Below are 12,810 nucleotides of genomic sequence, written 5' to 3' on the forward strand. Positions count from 1 at the left end.
TGTATTTTCCTTTTTTCGTTTGTTGGCCTTTCCTCCGTTTGCGCTTATTATCCAAACTGCTCACCTCAGCCCTCATTGGACTCTAACTTTTATTAAATACATTCTTCTCGAAGCCAGAAAGTGATATTCTTGTCTGCAATGCATGTGCATGCATAACCTGTCACACAGGCAGACACCCCTGCTTGTACGCACATTATCAGCGTGCGCAGCTGTTAGCGAAAACTACAGTTTTCCACATACGGCAAACCTAAACTTTGCATACTTAAGTTTAAAAAATCGTTCTTCGCAAATTTCCTAAAGGTCTACCCTATTAGTAGACAACCCGGGGGGGGGGGGGGGGGGGTTCAAATTGTTGTTCTAATAATGTATATTATCTACTATCCGGACTTGCATCATGGTACGCGTTTCAGGTGTGAGGAGATTTCGGATCGTTGTCTGCTACATTGAGGTTTGTCTTGTTGTCGTACTAACCAGGGTAGAGCGGTACATGTTGTCTTGTTGTCGTACTAACCAGGGTAGAGCGGTACATGGACTTAGACCGAATTACACATTTTTAAAACTACAGTAGAACCTGTGACTAACGACCACCCCTTGGGACCAGAGAAAGCGGTCGTTAGTGGCAGGTGGTCCTTAGTTAGAGGTTTGCTCCGCACAACCATAATTATATGAATGTGAGACCGTCCGTGCCTGGCGAAGTGGTCTAGTACCAGGCTGGCCGCTAGTCACGGTGGTCTTTAGTTACAGGTTTTTCTGTATAGGAAACTTTTCCCATTTCACTCCGTCAGTTTGTGGGTGCAGTGGGGGGGGGGGGTCCTACTAGCCTGTACCACAGTAGCTTCACCCAAGGCACGAGTTTCAAAGTCTGAAGAAAATGTTGACTGCACCATAGCTCAGTGGTCAGAGCATTGCAGGTCCCTGTGCAGCTATGTGGGCACAGTGAGTAAATTTTTGTTCTTCAAAAGTTCCCTTTCTATTCCGCTCGGAAACTTACGAATATCAAACTTGATCAGTGACCAGTGGGTCCATCGTTATTAGGCATCATGCCTGTTTCGATTTCCACTATAAATAAAGTCCACAACAACAACAACAACATACGCTGCTTACCTTACACAAGAACACTTCCCTCTTCGACTCCGCAATGTCTTCTCTTCAAACTCCCACACCGGCAGAGCTATGTCAGGAGAGCAGCTAGCTCTGGGCTTGTAAGTTGTAGCTCAGACTCACGGCCGAATCCCACAACATTAAAGCTCAACTGTTGAGAGGTGAATTCCTCAAAATTAGGTGTATTGAGCAGGGAGTGGTGCTTTCTTGCCAATTTGCCGAGTGGAAGTCAAGGGTGTCAATGTTGAGACAAATACGGCACGACGTCCACTTGCCAGGCATTATTCTAGAGCCATTTTCCTGGCTCGACCGTCAGTATCTGCCTGGGTTGCCCACGCTTGTCCTACCGCCAAGGCACCGTGGCTTTCGTTTGAAGCACGCTGACGTACAACATTGTAGGGGAGCTTGCTTCACGTGCTGCCATATTTCGTGCGCCACGCACACCGTCACAGTACCTTGAATTTGAAAGCCAACTTTCCGCCGATGAACTTGGACTTCCAGAGAAAAGCGAACGACGCATCTCCTGTGTAGCGTAACCAGCTCATGCCGGGCCAACTCCTACTTCGGCTACTTGTACTTCAGTACTCTGCATTTCAGGAGCGTGCAGATACGAAAGGAGCGCGGTGACCACACAGGTTCACACTACAGCTCACGGCTCTCAACACAGCTACCACGAAGCTGTTCAGAAAGTAAACGCCGAGTTCCGCCATGCCATAACTAACGTCACAAATTCGGAATTTGGTGTTCAGTGTCAGCCGGTGAAGCTGGTGCAGGCTGAGTGACAACGCCAACCAAACTAACCGCTGTTCTCAGCAAAAAAACTATCACTGTCTTCATGGCCGCGAGAACGTTTTGCTCTGTTGCAATTCGTCCAGAAGCAGTACAGAACAGTAAGCGCGGAAAAGCCACCAAACCAAGGAATGGGCAGCCGAGTGACTGTCAGTCAGAGCGCAATGAAATGAAAGATATGCCTCATACCAAAACTGACTCTGCCAAAATATCCGAACGTCAAAGATGGCGATGACGATATCAAACTGATAGTAATATCCCTGAATAAAGGTGTGAGCGTGTCGTGCAGCGTGAGAGTTTTCTCTACCACGAGTCTACCATGCTCTACTCCCTGTACATCATGGTACATCGTGCTGGGCCTGGTCTAGACGTGCAGGTAGTAGACCAGGGCCGCTAGGGTCCACTGGCACTGGTCCAGGGAGGGATTTCACGCCTCCCCTCAGACTCAGTACAGCCTAGCCAGCCGGCTGGTGTAGACGTGGTAGCTAGACCATGGTCCAGGGAGGGATTTCACGCCTCCCCTCAGTACAGCCTAGCCAGCCGGCTAGCCGGCTGGTGTAGACGTGGTAGATCGTCCAGGGAGGGATTTCACGCCTCCCCTCAGCCAGCCCTGGTGTAGACGTGATAGACCAGGGTCCAAAGTTTTGTAAGGAGAGATTTCACGCCCCCCCCCCCTTCAATCAGCCCAAGTGCAGAAGTCGAGAAGTACAGGGACGGCTTTCAAGCTTCCCTCATCCGGCCCTGGTGTAGACAATGCCAGCCCCAGGTCTATTTCTCGCACTTCACATACGGCGGCGTGACCTTCCTGGGAGAGAACGACCGGTCGACCATGTGCAGTGCTGCACACTGGAGCATGCAATCCAGTCGCGTCACTCACGTTTGCGCCTTGCAGTTGCACCATTACGCAGCCCAGTGTCCGCACGTCTATGTAGGGCTCCGCAGCGCGCGGCGAGTAGACCCAGGTGCTCGAAGTCCGTACACTTTTACAGTGTGTGTTTGCCGAGCTGAAACTCACACTAGCAATAATTATCACTTGCCAGAATCCTGCTCGTGGATGGAAGGTATCTTGTCCAAGTTTGTTCTGAGGCCAGGCTCGATTGAACCAGGCCATCTTTCGATCCGATCTGTTTCTCTGGAGTTTGCTGATTTTTCACATCAAATTTTTGTGTCGCAGGGTACTCTAAGTCCGTACTGATCAGAGGTGACTCGAAATACACACATATTTCTGCTAATTGCTAACTTGCAATCCCTCGGTTACGACGAAAGCACCGAAGGGATATGTTTGGCATGTGCCTCCACCAGTATTTCTTGCAAAAGCGTAGTTTGTTGCCGAAATGCAAGCTGTTTTTAGTCGGCTCAGAAAAGAAGCAGCTGCGCTGTGAAAACCGCGGGAAAACAGTGGTGGAGATGCCAGGAGTGTCAACCTTTCTGCAAGGATTGGTGGTTCTCTGTAAATTCTTCTCCTCTGGCCATTGTCAGCTCTAAGCTGGCTCTTGATGATTGAGTGAAGGTCTGTTTGACGCTGTGTCCGTTCGAAATCGGTCTCGGCAAAGTTGATTTTTGCATGAAATGTAACCCAATTTGTATTTCGTATGGACACTCGAAAACCCACTCGCGTGGTATGGGACTTCTGCTTATCGTAGATCCCTGAAAATTGCTACGCGAGGAGAACATACCACACTGTCCCCTCCATAAAATATTTGAGTCGAATACAATAACAGAACATGAAATTATGGGCGTACGAACTTAGGATAGCATGTACGGACTTCGAGCACCTGGGTCTACTAGAGTGACGCGACTACTCGGTGTAGATCTACCAGTCTCACTTGCACTAAGCTTCAAAAGCGAAAGCTAGAGGAAATGTGTCTGCCTATGATTGTATAGAAAGCCTCTTGTAGTCTACAGGAAATCACAAAATTAACATAACAGGTCACATCCTTCCCGCAACAGCTAACGAAAAAGCAAAGGGTGAGGTGACCGTGAACGTAGCAATACAATGTTGTCTTTAGATTCATTACTCAAGAAGATTCAAGCTGATGACTGAAGCAACTATTATTATCATTAGATTGATTCTGTCCGTCAATCGTCAACAAGCACAGTATTACATGCAGTAATGAACTCCTTCGCTTACATTTCCCCCGTATACATGTACTAGTAGGTGAAACGTATCCAATACATCCCAAAATAAGATCCCCCATTGGCATTGCTTGGTACACTGATGAGTCGTATCTTGGTGAGCCAGTTGTACTAGCGTGGCGGATAACGCCGGCAGAACAATTGGCAGAATTTGTTATTTTTTCCGGTATGTTCCATGCATGTTTGGTATGCAGATAAAGGAACGGAGAAGAATTCAAGGAAGCACCTGCCTTAAGGTTTCTGCCAATTCCACTACTTGTCGAGTGGAAATTGCCAATTTTAGGAGCAATATCCCCATGGGCTACTGGTGAGGTCCACACGTTCACGCTGCATGCCATCGGTTATAGGTCGATAGATGGGATTTCATTGACCCGCACACGGCAGTTCCTGGCGCACGGAGACATTGAAGTTATGTGAAGCGCTTGATGGCAAATAGCAGATGTTTTTGAACAATTTTAAGGAGGATGTGAACAAGGAACGTGTTGCTTCCAGACATTAGAGATTCCAGCACCTCGGGGACGTTAACAGTTTGTGTTGTTAATCTGGTCCATAATTTGCCCAGTGTAACCAACTTTCTGTCTTGTTCAGAATCAGTTGTTGCAATACGCCACTCGTAAATGCCAGCGTACGGAAGCAGACAATGGAGCCAGTTCATATGGTGTGAATAGCCATTAAAAAAAGGTTTCAACAACTGTTGAGCGCATGGACAATGCGCAATTTAACGAGTTGTCGCCTGCAGCTGGGGTCACGGTGAAATGGTGATGGCATTTGGAGACGGTGATTGCAGATACGTGTACCTGCACAAAGCACAACTTAAGTAGACCACTAAACATGCCTTGCTGTACCACACCTTGTAGCCTACCCTACCATACGGTGAATGGGCTGGTCACAGTGGCTCGTGTCCTTTCTGTTGTCCAACCAATATCTCGTGTACATTGTACATAATCATGATCTACGTGTATAGTTGAATTATTCTCATGTGAAAGCGCACGAGGGGATTGAAAACGTATTGGGACTGAGATTGATCTAACATTTCCATTCATTTTCTAACCGCCCCATCTTATTGTTTACTATCCTTCGCTTCTCTCCTTCTTTGTTTGTTTGTTTGTTTGTATTTGTTTGAATTCGCAACTTCAAACGGGCAAGAACCCAGTAACATGAAAGCGAATGTGATGTTGCTACGGCCATAAGGAGAATAAGGATAAAAATATTACTTACTTTCTTTCTTTCCTTCCTTTTTTTCTTTCTTTTTCTTTCTTTCTTTCTTTCTTTCTTTCTTTCTTTCTTTCTTTCTTTCTTTCTTTCTTTCTTTCTTTCTTTCTTTCTTTCTTTCTTTCTCTCTCTCTCTCTCTCTCTCTCTTCTTCTCTCTCTCTCTCTCTCTAGCTCTCTCTCTTTCTAGCTCTCTGGCTCTCTATCTTTCTCTCTCTCTCTCTCTCTCTCTCTCTCTCTCTCTCTCTCTTTCTCTCTCTAGCTCTCTAGCTCTCTAGCTCTCCCTCTCTCTCTCACACTCTCGCTCACTCTCTCTCTCTTTCTCTCTCACTCTCACTCTCACTCTCACCCTCTCTCTCTCTCTCTCTCTCTCTCTCTCTCTCTCTCTCTCTCTCTCTCTCTCTCTCTCTCTCTCTCTCTCTCTCTCTCTCTCTCTCTCTCTCTCTCTCTCTTTCTCAGCACACTGTACAAGTGATACCGACAAGAGCACTCTTGCTGATACTTGTACTAGTGGCCCTTCAACAGCACCTTAGGCGCAATTACAAGTGATACCAGGGTAGGCAGACGTTCTTGTTATAAACATATGCCAAAAGAAAACACTCGCGATCTGGTAATATACATTGTACAAGTATTCTCGTGTCCAAGTATCGCACATGATGTGTTCGATGTGTTAACAACTGTACATCGCCCTGCATTGCATGGTGTGCACGATCGCCAAGTTCACCGAACAGTGTTTGCACTTATACTTTATAGCTTTGGGGCTGTACTGCTGGTAGCAGGAGCTTCTGTAGCAACTCAACGTCGTTATGTGCTGCGCCCCTCTCACATTGTTGTCACCCTGAAGGTGTAAAAATCCGTATCACAGCGGCCCGACAGGCGTAGGATCAAGTGCCAAGCAATCCAACTCCGTGGCACATGCACGGAGCAGAGTTACTGTTGTTCTTCCATGGCTTCTCTTCCCGGAAGGGTGTCCTGAAAGGCACAAAGCAGAGTAGCCGGTCGCGATCATTTTGATCTCTCCGGAGCTCCGTAGGATGACGCCAAGTGAATGAGCCCATGTCGCCTGCCTCCCAGTGTTATGTAAACATACTCGCAGGCACTGCCCGTAGCACAGGGGGCGACCATCATCGCAACACGAGTGGAAATCGTGTGTTCCAACACGCACTCAAAGTCATACGGAAACGTATAATAATAATTATGATCCTGGTCGTGCATGTTGGCAGTGCAACATAAGCATACAAACGACCCCCACCACCACCATCCCCCCCCCCCCCAGGGGTAGAAACCATACACACGGCTATAATTGCAATCAGGAGGCCACTAAGAGTTACATGAAATCAATTAGGAAACATAAGAGATCGATTTGGACAATTTGTGTGCCGACATCCCGCTGGCAAATTGTTTACTTTTTTCAGTGAATTGTTTGAGTGGACGCAATGCAATTGACCCCTTTTATCAAAATTAATTCAATCACTGGTAAATCACATTCACCCACCTGATAGATGCAGATCACGATGATGTGTATCACTCACAAATACTGAGCACCTGGAATAACGTGAAGTGATGTCATAATAATTATTGATATACAATGTACATTTGTGTCCGGTGATGCTTGTTCGATGTGGTGAGTGTTCCTAATCTGAGGGACTCACCACCGCTGCACGATCTCATGTCTTGATGGATTACTGTAGATGTCATGCATAATGACTGGACGAAGCCAGCCTCTGCATATTCACTTGACCCTGAATAGAACCGACGTCAATCTGGAATCATCGATCAGCACCTTTAGGCTTTACTTTAGGATCGCCGATGGAGAGGAAACATAAGGGGATTTTGATGCGAAGAGTGTCCAAGCATACTACCGTTACTCGTCCATTTACCTGTGCCTGTACATGACGTCATTAACTGATGATTGCATACATGACGTCATTAACTGATGATTGCATACATGACGTCATTAACTGATGATTGCATACCCTTGGTCTACATGACATACTGGTCAGTGCTAAGCCTGTCCTACAGCATGTCGGCTGCATAATTATTATTGTCTTCGCCCAGTAAGGAGTCCTGCCCACCATCATCTCCAAAACCTCACAGCCGGCCCTCCGAGATTGCCAACTCTGGCAATGCATAAAGTAACTGGTGGGCCTGAACAGATAACCTGAACCTAATTTTTGGAGGAGCGAGGTGGATAGCAGAAAGAGCAAACCGCGTATACAGTCAACTTCGCTAATAACAACTGCGGATATATATTTTTTAAATTTCGGCCAGTCGGCTACTATCATTATTTTCGTCTTGGGGGTTAGACAAGGGGAAGTAGCCATGTAGGGGCGTTAGCCCGCCTTTCGGCACCGGGAGTAACAGCTCGCTCGATTTGACTCTACAGAGTGCAGAGGACCCACACCTTGATCTGGTGAGCTGCGTCGTGGGGATTTTGCAGTCAGATGTGCGGATATACATGTACATGTACATGTACTAAACTAAAAATATGGGCTCACATACATGTACATGTACATTCAAATGGGAGTTCGGGTTTAAGGACACTTTTCTGATGCCCCGCCGAATGTAGTTACTAGTATTCGCGACGTTGACTGTACAATCATGTACCAGGTGATCATCGGGGCGCCCTGAACTGGGAGCCGTACATGTAGCAGCAGTTTTCGCGCTCCAAAGGCGCTATGATTACACGCGGGTAAAACAATTTCTTCCCTTATTTTTTGGTTATCACTCTGAAAAAAAAACACGCGGCACTGCTGCCATCATTACCACTTGCATCCAGAAACAAATTTTGCTGTGATGTAATGCATGTCTTGGTGGACCAAGGAATTATCGTGGCAAGACCAAAATTTTAATTGCATGTGCAAGTAAGTCCCCAACAGGAATCAGTTTAACCGAGGAGTCACTATGCTCTGGGTGCTACCAATCGCAGTAGCTTGCTCCGTTTTTCCAACCAGCACAACACTTCCACACGCCGCGTCAAGACTTTTGTCACTTTCTCTACATGTATTATGAATGTGCTGTAGTAAAAAGAGAAACATAAATTCTCGGCTGAGATATTTGTGTGGCTATAGTCGATCTAATGTAATAAGGCAACACTGCCTGTTTGTTATTCGACATTAGATAAACCAATGCAATCCCAAGATGTGCAGGGGTGCGAGTGAGCAAGGTAAGAGCCAACATTAATATGCCAGTTCGCCTGTTTCTGAGGAAGGGCAATGTGCTACTCTGATCCTTCAATGGAACATGTCGGTACAAGAGACTCTCAGAATACGCATACTGGGATGCGGACTATGGTTTCCTGCCGATGGCTGTATCCCGGGTAGATTATCTAAATCGAATACCTGTACATGTACATGTACAGGTATGACTGTCCTACTCCGAATAAGACCACGTCAAGTATTCGGAACCCGTCACGTGAAACACGTATGTGAGCATCTCCGGAAACCTATTGATCCTTGTGCCATTTTGTCACTGGCCGACTCACGGACTGTTTCAAGGGCTAGGGGTACACTGCAATGTCGGTCATGTGTTGGCAAGTTCCGCTGTCCGCGTAAAACCCCCAAAACAACAACAGTACAAGCTCGATCAGGTGACGAATACAATCTACATGTAGGTGAAAGAGGTCGCTGTATGCTTGTAACAATACCGTCAACGACGTGTGCGCCCCTGTGCACACGTGATCGACGTTCTTTATTATTACTATTAATATCATTGTTATTATGGAACCCAGTGCTCCGTTGGCTGTGTTCTGTCAGCACGAAACACATTCTCTAGTTGTTATCATTATACCATTGTGTGTTTCCAGCCAATAGAAGTGGAATCCAGCCCCTGGGGGCGAACACGTGGGTACGTCTTGAAGGCGGATCTGACGCAAGCTCACCGCCATTGTTTCCCCGGAAAGATAGCGATTGTAGTGGTTGTATTATGGCTGTCTTATCCTACGTCCTGTCACGAAGAACAACGTCACGCACAGTATGACCGTCATGTTGCGTCAACTCTCAGGACGAATCCATGCAGCTAAGTCTTCAATGTATCATTCTTTCCAGATAGTATGTTTTATCTATGCATGCTTATCTCAAGTTATCTCTATCTCTAAGTAATGGTGCTTGTTCCTTTTCAGTGGCATGCCGAAAAGCGACGGTATAAGCTAGCGTTTATCCAGTCAACATGCATTGTTTCCCTCATACTCTGGTGTGAATAAACCCCACGCATATACACAAACACACACACACACACACACACACACACACACCCACACACACACACACACACCACCACCACCACCACCACATACTGTATACACACAAGTCACAGACACACACCCCACACGCACGCATAAACACACACACACACACACACGTCACAGTTTGCTGCAGTGTGTGCGTGTGTCCGTGCGTTTGGGTGTACGCTTTGTTTCGGCTTCCATCTATTGGGCGATACAAGCGAAACGTCAAAGTCTTCCTATTGCCAAATCGTTTCATTGACAGACGCAAGTATGTATACGTTATGGGGAATTTTGTTTGTGTCGTGACGTCATTATTGTATCAGCTGCCTCCGACGGGTGGACCTGACATTACATTTTCTAATTTCGTATCACATTGATTTCCGTCAGTTTTATTAGCCTCTGTGTGTTTGTGTGTGTGTGTGTGTGTGTGTTTGTGTGTGTTTATGTGCGTACATGTACGTGTATGTGTGTTTGTGCGTATGTGTATCCGTGCGAAGTAATTATTCAGTTGTTCAACCCGATGTAATAAACGTGATTGTTCGTCGAGTAAGCATTCTGCAGCACATTCCGAGCTGACAAAGAATATCCTAGTGTACCATTTCCAGAACACGGTGCTTTGTTTTTGTCAATGACCCTGGGCCTCACTCAATGAGTCGTGCCATGCCAGCTTTCCAGCCACTTTGTTGGCTGAAGTGAGAGACGAGACTTCGAGATTTCTTGATCAAAGTCGTTCTACATTCCACTGCATAGTGCTATACAATCATAATGAAGTGCTGATTTAAAAGGTGCATTCCATCAAGCAAGGGTCGCATGTACATGTATGCTAAATTCAATACTCGTAGTCGTATAGATTTGGATCAAGTCACGGAGAAGCAATTAATCGCTGCATGACTCAATGCTTTGGTTTCAACTACTAACATACATGACATGTAGTTGTGTCACTGTATGTCGGTCAAGGAATGTACAATGTCAGAGTTGTTGTATAACAGGTGGGCATATCAGCACCTCATGATCATTATGGGTAGGCAGTACTAGGCACATGTACATGTACATGGAAATGTAGCTTGCCCGGAAACCTCCCCGTATTTGCAATGTACATGTATAAGCTATTTTTAGACGCGATCATGCATTCTCAGATCATCTTGACTTGGGAATGCAGCTAGACTAGACCACGATGGGCGTGCGACCTGGCACATGCATGTAGGTAACATAAAACAAACAAGGATGAAACAGCGAAAGAGAAAGGAGAAGAGAGAGAGAGAGAGAGAGAGAGAGAGAGAGAGAGAGAGAAGAGAGAGAGAGAGAGAGAGAGAGAGAGAGGGAGAGAGAGAAGAGAGAGAGAGAGAGAGAGAGAGAGAGAGAGAGAGAGAGAGAGAGAGAGAGAGAGAGAGAGAGAGAGAGGAGAGAGAGAGAGAGAGAGAGAGAGAGAGAAGAGGGGGATTCCTTCTCCAAATATGGTGCACATACAGTACGTGCAGGAGGATAAGCGTAGCAATGTCCTGACTCGATATCACAACAAGGCTTCAGCAACTGTTGTTGGTCCCGACGTTTATACAGGAGCTTCAACGATTCTCTCTAGATTTCTGTCTTTCGCAAGACAATGCATTCCAAGTTTGGGCCATAACTCTTATTGAACACATCCGTCTCTTAATTAAAACGCCCCAGATTCGAGGTCTAATGCAGGGAATGACACCCAAGTGTGCGCACAATCAATGCCGAGTTTGCAAATTGCAAATTTGCAAATCAATCCACGTCGTCTGGTGTATGATGTTTTAAATGAAAGTGCACCTGCCTACGTAGAATATAGGAGAACAACAACATCATCATCATCATCATCAGTTCATCAAAGAACATACTAGCAATGGACTACAGAGGGCTGTAGGTACTTGTACTAATTTTTTGTAGATTACGAGTACATTGATTCACACGTCCATCCTTACTCTCACTTGGCGCTTGTTCCCTCACACCGCGTAGCATACGGGCTTTGCCACATAATCAGCAACTGTTCACATGAATGTGTTGTCGATTGTCTCCACATGATCCGGTACTGTACTCACTGTTCCTGGTCAGTATTGTTCACTGTGATCCTGCTCACGGCGGTGGTAGACGCAGACTAGACTATCCTGTTGACGGTGGTAGACGCAGACATCTCCTGTGGACTGGCGGTGGGTAGACGCAGACTCTCCTGTGGACGGCGGTGGTAGACGCAGACCCCTGGGATATTTTAAACGTCTAGCCAACGGCCAGACTTCCAATCGTCGGCCAGAGGAAATTGTTTACCCTCTGGCTGTTAGTGATCTGACTATGACAGATCAGACTTGGAACCACTGCTGGTCTACAGTCTCGTAGAGAGCTGCAGACTTGCAGCAACTCGACACCGAACAATTTTAGGACCCCTGGAGGTATGCAAGTACATTATTTATTTATTTCTGCACCTCGTGGCATGTCAAGACAGCCAATTCAATTGAGGAGAGGGTGAGACCAACCACGGAAGAAGAGAAAAAAGAAAATGAAGAGCACGTACACAAAGTGGAAGGGATTATGTACTTGTCAATATCAACTCTCCCTCTCTCTCTCTCTCTCTTCTCTCTCTCTCTCTCTCTCTCTCTCTCTCTCTCTCTCTCTCTCTCTCTCTCTCTCTCTCTCTTCTTCTTCTTCTTCTGCCCTCTCTCCCTTTCTCTCTCTATCTGTCTACATGAATCTGTGTATCTCTCTAGCTTTCATCCCCTCTTCCTTTCTCATTCTACCCAACATAGGTGCCGATCCAAGAACGCCAGTGTTTGCCTGTGACAATTGGAACATGACTGCTGACACATCCCCTCGGATTGGTTCTATAGTCGTACATGTATAAGCCATTGATCAAGTGCATGCCACCTGTTCATCTTAGCTGAGGAGCGTACAAATACGTGTACGTGTTCGTCATTGTGATCCCGAACTTTTTATTCGAGACCATGTGTAATTCTGGCGCGTTGCGTTCACGTAACCTGAAGCCCACATGCAATACGGTGTGAGCATGTGTGTGCAGGGATACAACGCCGTGCATGATAAAGAGGTCATACGAAGACTTTTAAATCACCCTCGACATGGGCTCTTGGTTATGTGTTAACAGTTCAGTTCACACAACTAACGTGTTACTTCCGCTTGTGAAACTCTTACGCAGGCTGTGTCTTTTGAACACAACCAGAACTGATAGTCAATGGTAACGCGAGCGTGCGAACCCTACTTTACCTATTTTTTCAGAAAAATAATAATTAGTAACAACTTTGAACTCGGATGGCGAGGCAATATAGTTATGAGGAAGAAAGGGAAAAGGACAAATGTAACGAGTTATCACAAACTGTGCTGCACT

This window comes from Sycon ciliatum, chromosome 10 (assembly GCF_964019385.1).
Source record: "Sycon ciliatum chromosome 10, ocSycCili1.1, whole genome shotgun sequence".
NCBI classification, from domain to species: domain Eukaryota; kingdom Metazoa; phylum Porifera; class Calcarea; order Leucosolenida; family Sycettidae; genus Sycon; species Sycon ciliatum.